This window comes from Periplaneta americana, chromosome 9 (genome assembly GCF_040183065.1).
Source record: "Periplaneta americana isolate PAMFEO1 chromosome 9, P.americana_PAMFEO1_priV1, whole genome shotgun sequence".
NCBI lineage: Eukaryota > Metazoa > Arthropoda > Insecta > Blattodea > Blattidae > Periplaneta > Periplaneta americana.
The window spans coordinates 59,417,028-59,440,724 of record NC_091125.1 but is presented as its reverse complement, the minus strand read 5'-3'; the positions used below and the strand labels follow the sequence as shown (position 1 = coordinate 59,440,724).

The following is a 23,697-nucleotide window of genomic DNA, read 5'->3' as shown; positions in this document are numbered from 1 at the left end:
ATAACAAAACATCAATTACACCCTTTGTAATGTAATGCTATAAAAATATCGATTTGTTAATTATCATGAAAACACCCTTTCAACATTCCTGATACCGAAATTCATTTTGGGAACCGTCTGTCTATACGGCAATTTCTCCTAAACTACTACTTGATGTTTTTTCTATTTAACATGTACGAGTGAGTTTTTAATGGAATGAAGCACATGAAATGTAATCATTTTCAGTAAAAAATTATTGGATCTTTGCCAAATAAACACAATAACGACCTACTTGCATAATCAGCAAACGGTTTCGTATTATTTACTTACTTACAAATGGCTTTTACAGAACCCCGAGGTTCATTGCCGCTCTCACATAAGCTCGCCATCGGTCCCTACTCTGAGCAAGATTAATCCTGTTCCTAGCATCACCTATTCCAAAGAATGAGGCTATACCCACCAAACTGGAAGAAAAGCCACTCGGCAGTAGCAGTAAATTTGTTAGCAAATCTTAGTATTTCTAAGGTTGCAGGAGAACCCTAGGTCGCCACCTTCAACAATCCGACTGTATTTAATGATTAAATTCGTTTGAATTGATCGAAGTTCAGTTACAGGAAAAAAAATTTTCAGTTGAGCTATTAAGGTATGTGTCCCAAATAGACATTAGAGATTTGTTCCATTATTTCATTATTTACTGATGTCATTTTTACACTGTAGATAATAATACTAATAATAATAATATTAATAATAATAATAATAATAATAATAATAATAATAATGCTTTATTGCCAGAACAAAGATACATATTGATTTTTTATATAAGAACTCCCTAGCACCCCACAACGAGTAAGTTACATACATACTCATGCTCAGTGGGCATTCCACATAAGTTAATGTTGAGATATTTTATTGAATAACGGACTAAAAAGTAATAAAAGGAAAAAAAAAGAAAAAAACACATATAAGAATAATTGAACTTTAATTTTTCTCTGTTAACAGCAATTTTCAATAGATTTTTTTGAAATAAGGAGCATTAGCAAATTATATGTTTGGAAATTTATCTATTATCATGTTATAAAGCCTTGAACCGAAGGTGCTAGTATGATTATATGCTACAGTTGCAGTACATTAGAAACTGTCAAGCATATGTTGTCTGATCGTTTGGTTTTATATTTATGTGAATATAAATTAAATATGTTTCGTTTTTTATGTATGAAATTCAGTAATACATTGTTACAAATTTGATAGAAGTCAAATACTTCAAATTATGAATACAGCAGCTCTCAAGGGTAATCAAGAGGTTTATTAAGGCATATTTTTATTATTATTTTCTGTAGCAGAGTTATTGGCATGAGGGAGGTACTATAAGCACTACCCCATCCTATAATGCCGTATTGTAATATAGCTTGTATAATGCGAGGTAAATCAGTCGTAAAGTATGGACAGTCAAGTAATTTCGTAGGATGAAAAAATAGTGAATAATTTTTCTTAATCTGTTGCACAGAAAAAGAACATGTTTATCCCAACGTAAATGTTGGTCGATTATTATTCCGAGATATTTAAATTAAGGAGATTCATTTAGAATAGGACAGTTACAACTATTAGAAGAACAATTGGATGTATGAATTTTTAAACACAAGAGCGAATCAGAAGATTTCATACCAACAGATGTTAACGAAAATGGTACAACCGTAGTCTTAGAATTATTTAAGACGAGTATGTTGGAATCAAACCAATTTTTAATCAATGTGATACCATTGTTTGCATTATGGTCAGATGGTCTGAACTCTGAAATGTTGTGGATCTTATACTCACAGCATAATTAGAGCATAAGAAACCTGCTGTGTGCAAATATGAGCCCTCTCATTATAGGACCAGATGGCGAACACGATACTTGGTGCCCTCCAGGGAAGGAGATAAGTCAACAGTTAATCAGTCTTATTCCCGCACGTGTACTACAATTAATGCAAAATAAAGGGAGCGGCCCAGCGCATGACGAGACACAAAAAGTAAAAGTAGAGCTCGACACCCGTGCCAAGTTTCGGGCACCGAACTTCTGGACGTAAAACGAACAAGTAATGTACCCTGAGCGCACGATCGCAGTACCCACACACTTGCACGCTCTACAATTATGCAGAATGCCATCGATCATACTGCACGGAAAACAAAGGCCCTCACATGAGCTATCAGTGTCATTATCGAAGAACTGTAAATCATATTAAACGCTTAAGATTAATATTGATGGTTTGTCAATATGCCGTTCTGCTGAAGAGTTTTCAATCAATCAGTTTCATACTCACAGAAGTAAATCGTGTGGTAGATAAACTGAGGATATTTCTGCCAATATTGGAATAACCATGTCCGAAAGCACATCAAGTCTAGGGTATCATATAATTTTCAATTCTGTTGGCTCGCAGACTTTTATATGATATTCTTATTGAATTTGGTATTCCCAAGACTGTAGTTCGATTAATTAAAATGTGTCTCACAAGGGAAGTACCCCAGCTCGAACGGCTAAAACCGAGTGTAAATGCGTTTAAAATACAGAGTTGTGCTTGTTCTACCGCTCATCAAGGTTATTTATCTGTAAAACTCCGGAGTCGTGTGCAATCAATGATTGAAGAATAACGAATCTAATGACTAGAGAAGCACAAATCGCTGAAGAAACAACACCGTGTAACAGACAGTTATGACAAGGAGATCCACAAAATACATAAATGAGGTATTATGTGGCAAGAAGCTACACGGCATTTGCTTTAAATAATATACGAGTATAGGGTATTTCAAAAGTCAGTTCAAACATTAAACCGCTATAAATATTTTAATATGAGATAGGGAAAAAACAAAAATATCACAGTTTTGGGCAAACAACGGGGTTTACAAAACATTGGGAAGATTTCCGCCGTTCTCTTGTTCAACGTAGGTAGCTTTCTTTCTGCGACATCATGCACAGCATTTTGCAGATGATGTCTTGGAATATTGGCAATTTCTTGCGAGATGGCATCTTTCAGTTGTAGTAGGGTTGTTGGATGCGTGAGGAAAACTCGTTCTTTAAGGTAACCCCACAACCAAAAGTCGGTCGGATTGAAATGTGGAGATAGCGGAGGCCACATTGTTGAAAAGTGCCTACTGATGACTTTGGTCGGAAAACGAACCTTAATTGCGCGTGTTAACTCCACTATTAATTATTTTGGTAGGTTATTTACGACGCTTTATCAATATCTTATGTTATTTAGCGTCTGAATGAGATGAAGGTGATAATGCCAGTGAAATGAGTCCGGGGTCCAGCACCGAAAGTTACCCAGCATTTGCTCATATTGGGTTGAAGGAAAACCCCGGAATAACATCAACCAGGTAACTTGACCTGACCGGGAATCGAACCCGAGCCACCTGGTTTCCCGTCCAGACGCGCTAACCGTTACTCTAAAGGGGTGGACAATAATGGAATAAGACAGACTATTACAGTAAACGGGGAGCGCTACTACAGCATGTTACAGAACTTCGTCATTCCTAGACTGAGGAATCACGATATGGAAAACATAATCTTCATGCACGATGGCGCTCCACCCCACATCTTTATCTCTGAAAAACAATTAATTACGCAGATATTTGGCGATCGTGTCATCAGTCGGCACTTTCCAACAATGTGGTCTCCGCGATCTCCACATTTCAATCCGGCCGACTTTTGGTTGTGGGGTTACCTTAATGAACGAGTTTTCCTCACACATCCAACAACCCTACTGCAACTGAAAGATGCCATCTCACAAGAAATTGCCAATATTCTAAGACATCATCTGCAAAATGCTGTGCATGGTGTCGCAGAGAGAAAGCTACCTACGTTGAACAAGAGAACGGCGGAAATCTTCCCAATGTTTTGTAAACCCCGTTGTTTGCCCAACACTGTGATATTTTTGTTTTTTCCCTATCTCATATTATAATGTTTATAGCGGTTTAATGTTTGAACTGACTTTTGAAATACCCTATACTCGTATATTATTTAAAGCAAATGTCGTGTAGCTTCTTGCCACATAATACCTCTTTATGTATTTTATGGATCTGCTTGTCATAACTGTCTGTTACACGGTGTTGTTTCTTCAGCGATTTGTGCTTCTCTAGTCATTAGATTCGTTATTCTTCAATCATTGATTGCACACAACTCCGGAGTTTTACAGATAAATAACCTTGATGAGCGGTAGAACAAGCACAGCTCTGTATTTTAAACGCATTTACACTCGGTTTTAGCCGTTCGAGCTGGGGTACTTCCCTTGTCAGTGAAACGTACGGCAGAGTCCGTATATGCAACTTTCTATCTGATGTTTTTCCAGTTCACTGCGGGCTAGAAAAAGGCTTTAACTGTGCTCTAGAATATGACATTAGGAAATTCCAGGATGACAGAGAGGATTTGGAATTGAACGGATTACATCAGCTGCTTGTCTATGCAGATGACGTGAATATGTTGGAGGAAATCCGCAAATTATTAGGGAAAATAGGGGATTTTTGCTTGAAGGAAGTAAAGAGACAGGTTTGGAAGTGAATTCCGGAAAGGGTAAAATATTTGATTATGTCTCGTTTACAGAGTACGAAATGGAAATATAAAAATTAGAAATTTAGCCTTTGAAAAGGTGGAAAAATTGAAATATCTTGAACAGTGAGAAATGTGATACTCGGAGAAAATTAAACGCAGAATAAATATGGGAATTATTCGGTTGAGAAGCTTTTGTCATTCAGTCTGCTCTCAAAACGTTGGAATTTATGAAATATTTATATTAGAGGTTGTTCTGTATGATTGTGAAACTTGGACTCTTATTTTGAGAGAGGAACAGAGGTTAAGAGTGTTCGAGAATAAGGTGCTTAGAAAAATATTTGGAGCTAAGAAGGATGAAGTTACAGGAGAATGGAGAAAGTTGCACGACGTAGAACTGCACGCATTGCATTCTTCACCTGACATAATTAGCAATATTAAATCCAGACGTTTGAGATGGGCAGAGCATGTAGCACGTATTGGCGAATCCAGACATACATATAGAGTATTAATTGGAGGGCCGAAGGGAAAAAGACCTTTGAAGAGGCCGAGATGTAGATGGGAAGATAATATAAAAATGGATTTGAGGAAGGTGGAATATGTTGATAGACTAGATTAATCTTGCTCAGGATAGGGACCAATGGCAGGCTTACGTGAGGGCGGCAATGAACCTCCGGGTTCCTTAAAAGCCATTTGTGAGTAAGTATGTTGGCTCGCAGACACATTTGTCCACAAAGCAAGGAACTTCGCATGACAAGAAAATATGTTTTTATACTCAATTATTTGAGCATTATAATGGTATTATGAAGTAACTAACTAGCTGAAAAATATGTTGTAAACAAAGTGACCAATCAAGATTACCTAGGTGTCTATGGAATGTGTGAAGAACGGAGTCATAGTGACTTCGTGCCAAACCAAATTTCTCCATTGTTATGATACATAAATTAAGCACTGAAAGAACCGAAGTTTGTTAGCCATTTGCTTCTTTATTACGAGATTCCTGAGTTTTTAGTATAAGTTAGATGTACATGTATTAGGCCTACCAGCTTCTCTTGGAAAGGAGCTCTGACTCGTCTCTCCGCTCCGTTTCGTGTGTTTAAATCTGCTTATTCCTATAGGCACTGATCAACGAGAATAGTACTCACGTACCAAATATACTGTCACGTGGATTTAATAAGAAACTAAACATTTTTATTCAAAGTCATCTTATGGGCAACTGTTGAGGGTTCTTCGAAGACTTTAGGATAGAGGATTCCACGTTAAGAAAAAGCATTGAGCATATGGAACTATTCCATCAAATGAGCAGTTCGTATTTAAAATAGGCTTAAGGACTCTATTAATAGACGGTAGTATATTATACACACTATTTAAAGGGTGTAATTGGTATTTGTGTCAGTGAAGTGTGTTTCTGTCAGTGAAGCTTTATAGTTTATAGTGGCAGTGCAAAGTATTTGAACAGTGAAGTGTTTTTGAAGTGTTAGTGAAATCAGGATAGAATCAGTGAAATGTGTGGTAGTTCCAGTTCAGTGAGTGAGTTGTCAGCGAAATGAGTGTAGTGCTGAAAGATACTTGTGCAGGTATGAACATATCATTAGTTCGAACTTAGGGTTAAGATACAAATTAGATTTACTTTAAATGTTATTTTAAGTGCTCATGCTTCATTAATTTAGGTTGCTCCCTTTTATTATTATTATTATTATTATTATTATTATTATTATTATTATTATTATTATTATTATTATTATTATTATTAGTATTATTAATTGTTACTAGTATTAATTATTATTAGTATTATTATTAATTTATTATTAATTGTATTTTTATTAATTGTGTTTATTACTGTCATTATTGAGTGTAATTAGTTACTACTGCCACCAGGTATATACCCATTTGCAGTGTGAATAAATACACACACACATATATATATAACACCTATTTACCACATAGCTTCTACAATGTACTTGGCAAGGCCAATAAAAGCAATGCTTCTTTCTTAACGTGGAATGCTCTAGGTAACCAAACACAGGATTCTATTCATTAGGCCTACACAAATTTTACAGCTTTCAGAAAATTGTTTTAAATCTGCACATTTTGTGTAATACTTATATCAGTTTGGTAAAGACTTCCCTCGTCAGGTTAAGAAGATTTCGGCCGAAAATACATCTGAAAGACGGCTCTTGTACCATGATTTTTTTACTTGGTTATTTAACAACGCTGTATCAACTACTAGGCTATTTAGCGCCAATGAAATTGGTGATAGCGAGATGGTATTTGGCGAGATGGGGCCGAGGATTCGCCATACATTAATTGACATTCGCCTTACGGCTGGGGATAACCTCGGAAAAAACTCAACCAGGTAATCAGCCCATGCGGGAAACGAACCCACGCCCTCAGCCGACTGAGCCACGTCGGTGGCTGCCATGCTTTCTTATTATACATTCATTGAAAAAGTTAAAGAAATTGGTTCTATTAATGATTAAATCGGAAAGACCAAGAATTAGAGATATTCAGGTAGCATAGCAGAGGATCTTCATGAAAGCCAAAACTTATATAGAAAAAATGTTATCGGGCAATACTGCTAATTTGTTAAGCAAACGCTTTAAAATATCAAACAGCTTAGTTTGGAAAATTTAACGCAATTTCTGAAAATATTCCTATTAACTGCAATGGTGATTGAATTGAAGGAAGCTGATTATGAAGAGAGACACAGCTCTTCATTACGTGTTTTAGCTCCGATAGAAATTGAACCGGATCATTAGTTCGGCAGTTAATAAGATTTCAATTTCATTAGTTACTACAACCCTATTTACTCATACATGCGACGCAGATAATAGAAGAATTCATATACACTGAAGGCGTGTGTGTTAAATTCCGAGCAGAAGTAAAACCTTGAAAACCTATAAATTCTCTTTTCGTGGCCCCATATGTAGCCTATATACAGTGGGTGATCAAATTATTAGGGACACTTGGTAAAAGTAGGAATTTCATCTTCAAATTCACATAAAACACAAGTAATTTGGATTTTCTCAACTGGAAAAGCTTTATTACTCTAAATAGTGTTTTATAAACAATATTATTACATATTTAATTGTTTAATAATGAATATGGAATGAAATAAACAAGAAAACTAATATTTTGTCACACATCCCTTTTGCAGCAATTACAGTTTTAACTCTCTTTGGCATACTAGAAATGCATTGAAGACAATTGTTTTTAATTTCTTGGCTGTGGTACCACATATTGATCAGTTTTTCTATTAAATATTGTTTATTTGTAATAATTTCTGAATGAATTTGCCTCTTCATTAGCTCCCAAATATTTTCAATCGGATTAAGGTCCGGAGAGTTACCAGGCCAATCCAGAACCCTGATTTTGTTGTCAGAGAGGAATTTTGTCACCTTATTTGCCTTGTGACAGGGCGCAGAGTCGTGCATGAACACAAAATAACCATCTGGAAACCATTCACGGACTTGTGAAAGAAGCCGTTCCTTCAGAACCTTTATGTACTGTTATTGTTTCATCATTCCTTGAACAAAACACAGGCGACCAGTTCCATGACCACTAATCACAGACCACACCATGAGGCTTAGAGGATGTTTAACAGTCTTCTACATAGAAAGGAGCTAATGAGAGATGCTGGAATCAACATATCTTTTATGACAACCCGTCGGAGGATCAAAGAGTTAGGGTTTTCATGTCGCACTCCAACCAAGAAACCAATCCTGAAACCATACATGGTGAAGAAGCGTCTCTCTTGGGCAAAGCAGCATCAATCTTGGACTGTGGATGACTGGTAAAAAGTGAGTTGTTTGTCATTCACATGATTTCTTTGGTAGTCACAATTTTACTTAGTGCAAATATGTTTTATGTAGGCCTACTGTTTATTTCTTTTTTCAGGTGTTTTTCAGATGAATCTACCATACAGATACTTGCTGACAAATCTGTGTTCGTTAGAAGGCGAAAGGTGAAAAGTACAATAATGACTGTATTATGAAGACTGTTAAACATCCTCTAAGCCTCATGGTGTGGTCTGTGATTAGTGGTCATGGAACTGGTCGCCTGTATTTTGTTCAAGGAATGATGAGACAATATCAATACATAAAGGTTCTGAAGGAACGGCTTCTTCCACAAGTCCGTGAATGGTTTCCAGATGGTTATTTTGTGTTCATGCATGACTCTGCGCCCTGTCACAAGGCAAATAAGGTGACAAAATTCCTGTCTGACAACAAAATTAAGGTTCTGGATTGGCCTGGTAACTCTCCGGACCTTAATCCGATTGAAAATATTTGGGAGCTAATGAAGAGGCAAATTCATTCAGAAATTATTACAAATAAACAATCTTTAATAGAAAAACTGATCAATGTGTGGCATCACGGCCAAGAAATTAAAAACAATTGTATCCAATGCATTTCCAGTATGCCAAATAGAGTTAATGCTGTAATTGCTGCAAAGGGATGTGTGACAAAATATTAGTTTTCTTGTTTATTTCATTCCATATTCATTATTACACAATTAAATGTGTAATAATATTGTTTATAAAACACTACTTAGAGTAATAAAGCTTTTCCAGTTGAGAAAATCCAAATTATTTGTGTTTTATGTGAATTTGAAGATGAAATTCCTACTTTTACCAAGTGTCCCTAATAATTTGATCACCCACTGTACGTTAACATACTACATAGGCCTACGTAAATAAATATTTCCACATATTATTCTTTTTTTTTAATTTTATGCTCGTTTTCATCTGAATTAACATTGCTTAGGTAACAAATCTCGCATACCAATTAGCAGCTTCTGTGACTTGCGTGATGCTTGCACCCCGGAATCAGGAGAGCCACGCTAAGGGGTACAGACCGCCTCCAGCAAGCTCTTAGTCTTAATATTTCCTTGTGTTCGCACAGTCGGAAGTCCATTGCTGTGAAGCGAGCGTGAAGAATTCCTCTTAGTTCGATGGCCATTCGCACACTGTTCTAGTCTTATTAATCTACAGAATCCTGTAACAAAGCCAAATTAAAAGTTCTGTGGATTCGAAGGTTTCACAGTCATTAACCTGGACTCATTTCGCTGACATTATTACCTCAATTTTATTCAGGCTCTGGGTAATAATCGCAGTTCATAAAGCGTCGTAAAATAAACAAATTAAACAAACAAACGAAAATTTGTGACCAACTTTTCATTTGGAAGTGAATAGATAGCATAAACTCAAATTAATTTTCGAGAAACAGTTTAGAAACTAAGCAACTAATCACATTGCATGAAAAGCACTCATGCTTATTCAAACAATTTTTCTTCCTGTACAAATGAACTGGAAGCGTTGAGACAACGTGTACAGTTAAGACCCATACTCTTCGCTTTAAGAGGCAAGATTCAGATTACAGAAAGTATTTACATACAGAAGAACATGCACTACAATCCAGAGTCCTCAACCACTGCTGAAGTCACGCGAAATGGGTCATATTACGGGATATGCTGTGAATGTATTCATTCGATACCTCCATTAGGCCTATTATATTGTTCTGGAGGTATAAGCACAGTCTAGTATATACAGTCACGAAGCTCGTTATGTAATAAATATGCATACATAGATAGTTGCTAACCACTAGGATCGCTACTGTCGCCTCATTACAGACAATGCGAAATAGTACCTGCACAGTCTATTGTTCCTAGCAACCTCATCAACTCAAGCTTCGTGACAGTATATACTAGACTGTGGTATAAGAGTAACATGTAGAAGTAACAAATGGAACACCAATTCAACGAACTAGCAGCTGCTATCTACATAAATTCTCATTGATTGATATACAACATGGCGTAGGCCTATGATCTATTCTAACAAAACTAGTATCCTGGAGGTACAATGAAACCAAAGTTAAACGCATGAGCCAGAATATATAAATTAAATATAAAATGACAAATTCTGTGAATATGAAACGCTTAAATTGTTATTGTAACTTTTTCTTATCTTTCCTTTTATTAGTTTTAAGTATGTGAATAATTCAGCTTTCGTACTGTAATTTGCTAACATAAAACAATTCACTTTGTTGATAGCATTATAACAAATGTTACTGTTCATTCGTTGATTTTTACCCATTTGGAAGGGGGAAGTATCTGTACAGGTTGCAGCCAATGAAGCGTATCGGTACGCGACAGTTACAAGAAACCAAGCGCCATTGCAACACTTTATTTGAAGAAGAGGTTATTCAATATTCTATTTTTCGCATATGAGTTGAAAATAAGTTTTGTGCTGGGATTAGTTGAAGTGTAAACTAGTTGTTACCATGTGACGTCCTTGGAAGTCTGTGTCTCGAACGAAATACTAATAGTGATTGTGAATGTTAACGTTGTGTGTTACCGAATGAATCGGTAAAGCCATGCATACACAGTCAGCTAAAATCATTCAAAATGTGTATAGGCTAAATATTTTAAGAAGGGAGGAGGACAATGTAGACTAATGATCCACTTCCAAAAGCCGTAACTGCGGCAGGAGTAATGTGCTCAACGTTGAAGAAAATAGTTGCGGTATATATAGCAAAATATTCCGAGTCAAAAAAGGGTGCCCAAAACAAAAAAACAAACCTACGTAGAATCGATTAATTTTGTCGTGACCTAATTCGAAGGAAGTCCTTCCGACTGTAAACAAAATGTTTGCCGCTATTCGCAGCAAAGCAATAAGTACTTACGAGCTCACATACTAGAAAACCACTGAACCACGTTGATCCTTGTCGCAGCTATGGTTTTTGCAAGTAGATCATGGCATTGTTTTCCTTTCTCCTTAAAATAGTTATACAAATTTTTGTTGATTTTAGCTCGCTGTGCATGTACTGTATGGTTTACCACGTCCACTTGATGACACACACAACGTTCATTTTCATAATCACTATCAATATTTTAAGATCCAGAGTCCAAGAACGCCACATAACTGGTTTACATTTTAACCTAACGTTACCAGATTTTTTCACAATTTTCGGGAACAGATATCTACTACTTTCAACATTTCTACTACAGATAATTTTTCATTCACATGTATTGTTTTACACACCTTAAAAATTAAAATACTCATTCTATTTACACACAAGCATTACTTCCAGGAAGACACGGAGATATTTCAACCACCTTCTGGATTTGTGCATAGAAAATCATTTTCTCAGAGAGAACAACAAACAACAAAGATCCACATTTTCTTCATTCCACTTTGCTATTTTCTCTAAAGTACAAATTTTTTTAAGCAACGAATTTTATAAAATAAATTATTTCATCCAGTTCAAGTCCATCTACATTGGAAGAAAAATAATGGACTGTCTCTTGAAATCTTTTTAGTTGTGGAAGACATCTTAGTAATATACATCCCACAGAAGTTGTGACTGAATACCCCAGGCTATGAGATATTCAACAACATTTTCATAAAATTATAATAATTAACACTGAAAATTCGGTGATGCCTGACGATAAATTATTAAATTCTGGGACATTCCGAGGACAAATTTTTTTCGGGGTCAATAAGCAAAATTCGGAGATTGTTCCCGGGAAACGGGGATGCTTGGAAACCTTATTTTAATCCCAACACGAAAATTAGTTTCAACCCGTAAGTAAATAACTAACTAGCCTGTTCTTCAAAATCGTGCTGCAACAGCGCTTGACTTCTTGCTTCAAGTGTCGTGTGCTCATACACTTCACTGACTGCAACCTGTACAGATACTACCCCTTTCCACCGTCTAAAAAATCAGTGAAGGAACAGTAGTTTTCAATAGCCTGTGTAATTACGCGGTCCCAATATCAGAATTTGGACTAAAATTTATCAAACAACATCCAAATTTGCTTTTTGACATTGCATTCCGCTGTAGCAGAGTTACATCTTTCAATCTACTCTTGTAATACCACAATTTTTATTATCCTATCTCCTTTTACTCTATCTTGTCTTACTCCATAATATTCTGTTATTCCATCTTGTCCTGTCCTCCATTACCTCCTATTGTTTTATCCTCTCGCATCCTATATAGACCTATTCTACTCTCTCTTTACCCTATTTTCTCTAATCTTTTCTATCTCCCAATTGCCGAATCCTCTTTTGTCCAGTGTTGTCTAATCCTTTTGCACTCAGTATTCTTATATCCTATCTCATTTCATCATCTTATTTGATGTTTTTCTATGTTCTCTTATCGCACATTGTCCTATATTTTCTTACCATACTTTGCCTTATTATTTTTTATTTTATATTGTCTTTTCCTCTAATCCTATATTGTTCTATCCTCTAACCCTAAATTGTCCTAGTCTCTAATCCTACATTGTCCTATCCTTGCTTAGCCATATTCCCTTATGCTTTCTCATGTCATATTGTTCAATCTTTTCTTATTCCATATTGTTCAGTCCTTTCTTATCCTATGTTTCCCAATCCTCTCTTATCCTAAATTGTCTTGTGCTCTCTTGTCTCATATTTTTCTATCATATAATATTAATTCCTCCTTTATCCTATATGAGAATTACCAACTGGGAGGAACTAGCAAAAGATAGAACAGAATGGAAGCGTTTTGTGGAATCGACATGGCGACGACATGATCCATAATGTCCTTTGATTGATTGATTGATTGATTGATTGATTTATTTATTTATTTATTTATTTATTTATTTATTTATTTATTTATTTATTGATCCTATATTCTGCACTACTCTCTTCTCATATTCTCCTCTGCCTTCTTATCCCATATTCACCTCTGCTCTATCATCTCACATTACCAAATCTTCCTTTATCCTTCATTGTCCAAACATCTCTCGCCTCACATTGTCCAATCGTCTCTTACCTCTCGCTGTCCAATCTCCTTCATCTCAGGTTGTCCAGTCTTATCTTATATCATGTTGTCCAATCTTATTTTATCCCATGATGTCCAATCTTGTCTTATCTCATGTTGTCCAATTTTCTTTTATCTCATGGTGTCCAACTTTCCCTTATCTCAGGTTACTCAATTTTCTCTTACCTCAGGTTGTCCAATCTTCTCTTATCTCATGTTGACAAATCTTCTTTTATCTCAGATTGCCCAACCTTCTTTTATCTCAAGTTTCCCAATCTTCTCTTACCTTAGGTTGTCTAATCTTCTCTTATCTCAGGTTGCCCAAATTCTCTTATCTCAGGTTACCCAATATTCTATTATTTCAGGTTAACCAATCTTCTCATATATCATATTGTCCGATCTTTTCTTATCTCATGTTGTCAAATCTTCTCTTATCTCAGGTTGCTCGATCTTCTATTATCACAGGTTACCCGATCTTATATTACTTCAGGTTTCCCAATCTTCTCTTACCTCAGGTTACCCAATATCTTCTTACCTCATATTGTCCGATCTTCTCTTATCTTATGTTACCTAATTTTCTCTTGCCCAGTCCTCTCTATTCTATGTTACCTTACAACATTCTCATATCCCTTATTCTCCTATCCTGTAATACCAATTCCTCTCTTATCCTATATTCTCTTACGCTTTCATCCCATAATATCCTCTGCTTTCTTATGCTACATCGTAGATTCTTATCAGAAACTGTTCTGTTCTCCCATATCGCATATTACCATACCTTATTCCAGTGCTGTCATGGAAATGTTTCTCTTGGCCATACGTCACACCCCTTGTTTTGTCCCTTGAAATATATATTACACTCCTCTCTCTATCTCTCCGACTGTCATTTAATGATTTTTTAATATCAAAGTAGAAATAAATAAATTGTTTTACTTTTCATTTTAATTGTAGAACAAGCTTGATTTAAAGAATACACCATGTAGCCCCATCGTCTCGATGCACACTTGTCTCGATGAATCTTGGAGTGTGTGTTTGCAGTACTTCTTGTTGTTCAACCATTATTTTATATAATTCTGGATTCCAGTGCTGCAGAGGTGGACAATTTTTGTTTATGAACATCAAACAACATACATTAGGAACAGCAAGAGATGATTTAAGATCTGTACAGATCTCCGCTTACAAAACTTAGGCACTCATATGCCTTATGACTCCGTACACACAAAATTTTCTTTTCCCCATACGATTAATTTTAATACCATTTATAGCATGTATTGAAACAATCAGAAACATAATTTGACCAGGAACACTGGCAGTACGATTATTGATAAATGGGTTTGCGACCTCGATGTTGGATTAAGATTTAATTTGGGTGTAGAATTTCAATTTCTTTGATTAAATCTTTAAGTTAAGAATTTCATTTACACTGAATAATTTTGTCGTGCAGTAAATCTTTTTGGTTAAAGTAGTTAAAAGTTTTGTTGAGGTTATTCTTTAATAATAATTATTTGGTAGTGATATGTTATTCGGTTTCAATGGTTTAAGAAAATTGTAGGTTCCCGTACGATGTATGGCCCCGTATGGCCTCCATGACAGCACTGCCTTATTCTATATTACAGAGAACTATTGAATTTCTGTGAAAATAGCTACATAATATAAGACAGTTAAGGCTACATGTCTATCTCCAGTCAGCATCCAATCCAAGTCAAAATAACGACGAAAATATCGATCTTCAGTTGCAATAATAGTAAGAAACTGAGCCTTCTTGTGTGTGCTCTACCGTAGTTGGTGAAAAAGAAAAGCAATGTGTCCAAATCCTTGATCTGCTCTACGTGTTAAAGAAGTAATGGTAACGTTCTACTACTTAAAGCCGTGATTGGAATCGCCTCGTCACGTGCAACGAGAAGCGAACACTACTGTAGCCTCCTTCCTGCGGGAACAGGGTCTGTCTCGTTGTCTGATGAGACGTGGCTTTCTCACATTGCATGCATGCATAACAACACGTAAACTAAGTTTTATTGAGTGGCGGTTTAGCAGAGAAGCCAAGTAATCTGGGCCTCCATAAGATTTATGTAAAATACTATGCTCAATTGTTAATATTAATAACAGTAACAGTAAATACAATGATGAAGTAAATAATAACAGAACATGACCATTAAAAAGGTATTGCAAATGTGCATCAGAACTATAAAGATACATAATTCTTTGTAAAGTTTCTTGCTTTCCGCGAAAACAACTTGAAGCCAGGGCTGAAGTGGCCGCTCGGTTGCTGTATTTTTTATGACGCCAGCAGCCTGTACAGCGGGGAATGAAGACGAGGGATAGTTTCAGCAATAACTAATAGGTTAGTGAGCTTCCGAAGTTATTAAATTACTTTTCTTTCTCAGACTTAATCGTTACGTTCACTTATGTTTTATGTTAATACAATTATTTATTGATTTTGACAGAAGTAGTGAAATTTTAACACATAAATACATAGATTTAATATTATTAATTCTCTGTTAGATCTTTCCATTTTCGAGACAAAATGAAATTGAAAGATTGATATTCTTGGAAACGGTTTCTTACTAAATTTAATTTTTTGGAAAAAATAAATATTCATACTTTGTACTACAATCAATAGAAATGTATTATTTGTCTTTCTTGTGTTAAATTTTATATTATCTTGTTAACATGTTTCAGCCTGCTATTAGCCATCATCAGAACTGGTTGTTGCTGGTCTTGGCGCCTTTTGTTTTGTTTCCTGTGGTGGTGTGTTTGTGTAGTGTAATGTGGCAAATATACAGACACACAAAAACACACCCAAATGAAAATCTCAACACACAAATTAACTTCAGAACACACACACTCTTTGACTCCACATTACACTACACAAACACACCTCCACAGAAAACAAAACAAAAGACACCAAGACCAGCAACAACCAGTTCTGATGATGGCCAATAGCAGGCTGAAACATGTTAACAAGGTTATATAAAATTTAATACAAGAAAGACAAATAATACGTTTTCCGAAGTGATATAGCGTTAAAAGTTGTGTAATCAAGATGTACAACAGAAATGATTATGTGGTAGAGCAGGAAAAAATAAATAGTTTAGTTGGACTCATATGTTGTTAAGCACGGGGAAAAGTATGGTCATAGGTTTGAGTGTTCGAGAGAAATATCTAGTAATGGGTCCTTTAAAGACTATTCGAGTTGTTACATTTTCCAGTATTTCCAAAGAGAATTCATAATGAATTCATTGAATACGTAACTAAAGAATTAGTGATTTTTATAGAAGAGTGAATGAAGTCTCATTTTTGCATGCCTTGATGGAGTAACATATATTTCCGAAGAAAGGACTGTTATTGTTGCCATACTGATGAATTCTAATGGCAAAATTCAAGAACATTTTCGTCAATGCCATGATGTAAATGAATTACGTGCTTGGAAACCATGATACTAAAAGCATACTGGTGGCTTAATCAATTACACCCAAAGTAGTTCATCGTTTAAATTTAGCTTTACAGCAGAGTTGTTAAAGGAAGAGAGTCAAATTACATTCTTGAGAAGCTATATGCTAAAGAAAAAGTGCCAAAATCAGGGGTTGATCGAAAGAGAGCGTGGCATGAAAGAAAGCGTGCAAATGAACCACTGAAAATTGAGAAATTAAAAATCATGGAACGTCAAACAATTGAAATTCTTGAATGAGATAAGAAGATAAATTAAATAAGCATTCCAGTATCTCCAGATTCGTAAATTTCGAAGAAATTGCTTATGTGTTTATTGAAAAGGGAGAAATTGTAATAGGCTATATGGTACGATGATGTCATTGAAAAATATGCTGTAAAGAATTATAATGTTATTTGTAAATAGGCCTACTACTAAACGTATTATTAACCCGTCCGCTAATCACTCATAAATGTGTTCGTAACTTAAAAATGTGCATGAGAATAAGTATGCGGGAGAAGGGAGCTGTCATAATCTTCATGAGAAATTTGGTCTCCACAGAGTTCAGACACAATATTTTACGACGCTGTATCAACATCTTAGGTTATTTAGCGGCTGAATGAGATGAAGGTGATAATGTTGATGAAATAAGTCCGGGGTCCAGCACCGATAGTTACCAGCATTTGCTCGTATTGGGTAGAGATAAAACTCCGGAGAAAACCTCAACCAAGTAACTTGCCCCGACCGGGATTCGAGCCCGGGCCACCTGGTTTCGCGGCCAGACGCGCTAACCGTTATTCCACAGGTGTGAACGCTACTGATTATAACTTCTGTTTAACTTAGATCTAACAATTAAATTTGTACCACAGTCTAGTATATACATTCACGAAGCTTGAGTTGTGAGGGTGCTAGGAACAATAGACTGTGCCGGTACTATTTCGCATTGTATGTAATGAGGCGATATTAGCGATCCTAGTGGTTAGCAACCACCTATGGATACATATTTACTAGGTATTGAGCTTCTTGATTGTATATACTAGACTGTGCTTGTACCTTGTAGAGCACAGAAGATTCTAAGTCATATAGACGACGACTTATGTTAATATATATATATATATATATATATATATATATATATATATATATATATATCAGAAAATGTAAATATATATACATATATATATATATCTCAGAAAAGGAGAAAAAGACATCGGCTGAATCACTGGCTAGGAAGAAACTGTCTACTGAAGGATGCATTGGAAGGAATGGTGAAATGGAAAAATGTGCGGGGCAGAAGAAGATATCAGATGATAGACGACATTAAGATAGCCTGTATGGATCTATGCGGAGACTGAAAGGAAGGCGGGAAATGGAAAAGATTGGAGAACGCTGAATTTGCAGTGAAAAACCTGCACTTTGGCAGAAAATTATGAATGAAAGAATATCTTCCTCAAAATAGAACAAACTGCATTACATAAATGATGTACATTGTCCCATTACAGACTTGAGCATTATTTGTTAAATGATCATTTGTGCAAGTGTGAGTAAATATGTATGTACATATTTTTGAGACAAAGCGCAAAAAACTGCAGTTACAGTTAAATACCTTTGTTACTCTCCATACAGTAGAATAATAGAGAAAAATTCGAAACTTACTGGAACGCCTTTTTTATGTATCTTCTAACGGTGTAATGGTTACATTAATACAAATTTGTCTCAAGAAGTATTGGTGTCATCTTTCTATCCTCTAATTAAACTTCAATAAAAGAAGGAAGAAACAATTAAAAAGTACGCATTCGCGCGTCCTTGCAAAAAGAATTCGGGGCTATGAGGAAGAATCTATGTGAACTCCAAGCATGTTGGCCATTTGTCTCGCTTCGTTTCCCAACATTTCGTTGAAGTAATTCAAGAAAATTTTGAAGGGGACTAATCTAATAGCCTAGCTACCATATGAGGAGGAATGTTGCAAGCACTACTGAATAGGTTTTAACGACGCCGTATCAATTGCGAGGTTATCCAGTGCTGATGACATTTGTGATGGCGAGATGAGTCAGAGAACTCGCTATGGAATTACCTGACATTCGACTTATATTTGGGGAAACTTCGGAAATAAAACTCAACTAGGTAATCAGCTCCTTTGGGGAGGCCGAGACGTAGATAGGAACATAATATTAAAATAGATTTGAGGGAGGTGGGATATGATGATAGAGACTGGATTAATCTTGCTCAGGATAGGGACCAATGGCGGGCTTATGAGAGGGCGGCAATGAACCAGTAAGTAAGTAAGGTAATTAACTCAAGCGGGATTCGAATCTATTCCCGAACACAGTCTAGAATCGTAGGGAAACGTGTTACCTCCTGAGTTACGCCGATAGCTATCTTCGTCTTAAAGTAAATGTTTGAACTTTCTTTGCTTCCATTTCTATAATTGTAAAAACAGTTCGTAGAAAGAATAAAGCATCTTATGACTATCATAAATGCTATGAATTCAGTTCTTGGTTTGATATATTCGTCTGAAAGTGTGACGGTCTTAGCATTAAGAAGCAGCAATTCAAACAGTGGCGTACGTAGGTAGGTGGGATGTAAATCTATTTGAAATTAACGAGAAAGCCACAGGTGGCTGTTCCCTCTTTTAACACCTCTACGATGCATTTCAAATCAAGTTTCTCATTTTTCAAACGTCGTATCAAATACCGAAATGCTTCGGAAGTGCTTGAAAAAGAGTAGCCATGGGAATTACAATTCACACATAGAAATGATTTTAAAAACATACACCAGTGTATACTACATTCAACACTTATCAAAACACGAGGCACGCTTTCTGAAAGCTGTGTGGTTTCGTATGAACTTAATGTTTGCGATGGGTGTAATAGACTGTAGTCGGCACAAACAGCAGGAGTGCCAACCTCGCCCCGGCAGACGCTATCTCTTACAATATCGATATTAGCTGTCTGCTCCAGAAGGCTTCTAAGAAAAGAAGCCAGGGGTCGTGTTTCTAAATACAAGTAGTCGAGACTTGGGGAGTCATGCGGCCCGACAGGAGGCCGGCGGTGACTGTTCGCACACTGCCGTGAGCACAAACGTAAGCAAGTGAGCTCCCCGATACAGACACAGCTGCGGTGTCCGAGTGGTTAAGGAGTTGGACTCGAAATCCAATGGGTTCTACCCGCACAGGTTCGAATCCTGTCCGTAGCGTTTAGAATTTTTGTTAGATAAATAATTAGTTAGTTTGATTTACATCAGCAGATCTTGGGTATTTATTGCATACTACCATTCAAGCGCACTGCAAAGTGCACAATGGTTGAAATCGAGTCGGGCGCTGGAATGGAAAAATATAAGGATATTTGCTATATGCATGTAGAAACTAATGAGCATTTATTTTATTTTAATTATTTATTTATTTATTTATTTATTCTGGTGTAGTTAAGGCCATCAGGCCTTCTCTTCCACAACATCAGGAATACAAATACAATAATAGAAATAAACAGAAAAAATACACTATATACAAAATAAAGCTACACAAGAAATAAAGAGACAGAGAAAAAAACACTATAAACAAAGTAAAGCCACACAACAATATACACAGGTTGCAGTCACACAAACTTTAAATGAGTGATTAAGTGTCATAATTAATTGTATCCTAACTAATTAACTAACATAAACAAGAAACTTGGAATTTTAATCTAGATTAAAAAAGAAAAAAAAAACAAATCAATACTTCTAGCAATACCTAAAAAAACATTAACTAAGACAAAATTTTCCAATTTAATTTTGAATTGTGATAAAGTCCGGCAGTCCCTGGCGTCATTAGGTAACGAATTCCAGAGGCGAGGTATTTCTACAGTATAGGAAGATGAGTATAAAGACGTTCTATGATGAGGGATAGAAAGAAGTGCTTGATCTCGATTTCGAAGAGTTGTAAGAAATTGAAAGCGCGATAACAGATAATTCGGAGTAGAAGTATGCATGATTCAAAAGAGAAGAGACAGTGAATGTATTGTTCTTCGTTCCTTCAGACGCACCCATGATAGTAACTAGAGGGAAGGTGTTATATGGTCAAATTTACGAGTATTGCAGATGAATCGTATGCACACATTATAAACACGTTGTAGTCTCTCAGCTAAGAGTGAACTTACATTATTTAGCAAGGAATCGTAATAATCAAAATGGGGCATTACAAGCGTCTAAATAAGATTCCTTTTTAGACTGTGGTAGAAATTCTTTCATATGGAACAAGGAGTGAAGTTGAGAAAATATTTTTTTTGCAAATGTGTGTTACTTCAGTGTTCCAATTTAGATCGCTATCCATAAAAATGCCAAGATTTTTAACTGTTTCACTGTATTTAACAGTAATCCCATTCAATTTTATATGTGGTATAGTACTACTATACGATTATGTCCCATTACGATTGCTTGCAATTTCTCTGGATTTAACCTTAATCCAAATTTGTGTGCCCACAGTGAAATCGAATTCAAGTCTTCGTTTATTTTGTTTACTGCGTCTCTAGTCTCGTCAGGGTGTAAATGCAAATAAATTTGCAAGTCGTCAACATACATATGGTATCTGCAGTCGTAGTAGACTAGTCTTCAGTCGCTAAGCATGACTTGAGGTCTAGCCTAAATAAACCTACTTTGCACAGTTGCTAAGGTTCTACATTTACAACAAAGCCTATTACATAAATGTAAGTATACTCGTAAAAAGCTGCATATAGCCTGCCACACACGCAGAGCCTAAGTCATAGACTTGCTTGTACAGACTATCCCATTATCTCCTGGCTTAGTTTCCTCATTATTGATGCCTCATTGGTGTCATTTATGGTTAGGGTACGAATTTTCAGTTCGATAAAATGCAATTTTAGGTGCCTAAAATAGGCTTAAAAGTGTAGGAAATAGTCTCTAAAGAATTGAAAATAGGCTCTAACAAAAAATGTTTTCTTTAAAAACCTATTCCAAATCACTAGGAATTCGCTTCTAGAATTTAATAATTTTAAATGTATATACACCGTTATCACCATTATTACTAAAAGTACAGGGACAACAAATATCTAACTAGTTATACATAAACTAAACAATTAAATGTGAAAGATAAGTTTTAGACATAAATTCAGTACACACAAACAAGCAAAACAGAATCAATTTTTACCAAGTCTTGTCCCTTAATGTCCATAGTTAGCGTCACAAAAAAGTACTAATACTTTTTCTAAATTTTCAACTAAAAAGCAATGCCATCTGTCACTCAACGCAATTTGTATGCTGAAAATGAACGCTCCACATCCAATGAAGTAACAGGAGCGTATTTCAATTTTGACACCAGTTGGACAGGAATGTCACATTGTAAACCGTGTTCTTTTCTGCTGGGATATCTGAAACAGTACGCAGGTTCTTCAATCCTACATTTCTCTGCAGAACTTGCTCTAGTTTATCCCGTACTATATTTCCATCAGAACCAGGAACACATTTCGAATTTAAACTACAAATTTTCGAAATAAGAATGGGTGTTTTGATCTATTAGAAATAAAAACATAAGCTTACTTAATAGATCAAAATAGGCTTTGTCGTCAAAAGAGGCATTTTTAGGTGCCTTTAAATACCAATTTTAGGCGTAGTTTTATATGAAATGTGTACTTGGAAGTTTTTATGAACTTGACTTTTAAGGATTAAAATAGGTTTTTTACCTAAAATTCGAAGTCTACTTATGATATTCCAACCTGTCTTCGGACAGTTGACTAAACGTCTTGCTTTGAAACAAAAGACTGTACAAGTCCATGAACAAGACTGCTTGTGTAACAGGCTTGCGAAGTTATGACTGAACATTTTATTCTCATTTCAGATTTTATTAATGGCGGTGTGTTATTATTTGTCGGATTTCGAAATGAAACCCACTGACTTTATCGTAAAATTACGAACTTAACAATGATATGTTTTTAATTTTGGGTGAAATTACGAGAATACATAAATAATATATAGAATTAGCTGTTTGTACGCGGTTGGATTACAGTCCAAATTGTCTGCAGTGTAGGGTTTGCTGCTGTTTCTATAGATGACGCGATATGGTGCTGTGTTCTGTTATTGGTGAATGATACTGGTTTGAGTTAAAGGGGGCGATGTTCGTACAGTCAGTCTTTGGCTTCGATGAGTAAGAATCGTGTTGCAGTATTGTGTATTGAAAATACGATTAAATTTCATCAGATTTAATGAAGAACTGCGTGAGTTTTTTAATTAACATACAGTTTTGTCTAATAGTTCTAATAGTTGTGCGTATGGTAATTGTGTAACATTTTAAAACCAGATATGGATGGAGGTACGCTAATTTTAGATATCAAAAGAGTGTGTGTTTCTTTAAAGTAGACTGTGGGTTTTATAGTTTTGTGTTTCATGACATTTTTTTAGTTAAGGTTCAGTAGGTAAAAAGGAACCGTTTGTGCTTGTTTTATACTGCTGTTTCGTGATCAGTCCTATCAAGTTTTACAGAGCGTTGGGTTCGACTATTATTATTATTATTATTATTATTATTATTATTATTATTATTATTATTATTATTATTATTTATTGTTGTTTAAACCATGTTCCAATTTTTTCATCGCTTTTTAGCAAGCAGAATTACGCCGATAATAAGCTATTACCGTAACTCATTCATTCATTCATTCATAGTGTTCTGTCCAAGGGCAGGTCTTTCACTGCAAACCCAGCATTCTTCAGTCATTCCTATTTTCTGCCTTCCTCTTAGTCTCCGCATATGATCCATATATCTGTGCCATGTTTACAGTTGTTCTTGGGAAAGATAAATGCGGTAGCTTCTCGTAAGGAAGCATATTAACTTATTTATTTTTTTCTCTAATTGAACCAGTACCATAGTCTTCGGAAGTCTACATGCTGCTAATTATATCGACGAAAATACACAATTTTTATTATTCTGGTCCACTGTAAAATACCGATTTTTACTCCATTTATATTTTTGATTCCCTTTTAGTAAAAGTACTGGTTTTATT

At 35.6% G+C, this 23,697-nt stretch overlaps 1 non-coding gene across 1 annotated transcript; it reads left to right on the top strand.

Moving 5' to 3' along the window:
• Positions 1–19,821: 19,821 nt before the first annotated feature.
• TRNAS-CGA (transfer RNA serine (anticodon CGA)) lies at positions 19,822–19,903 on the top strand. Its single transcript has one exon. It is a non-coding gene; the product is annotated as a tRNA-Ser (tRNA).
• Positions 19,904–23,697: the final 3,794 nt, after the last annotated feature.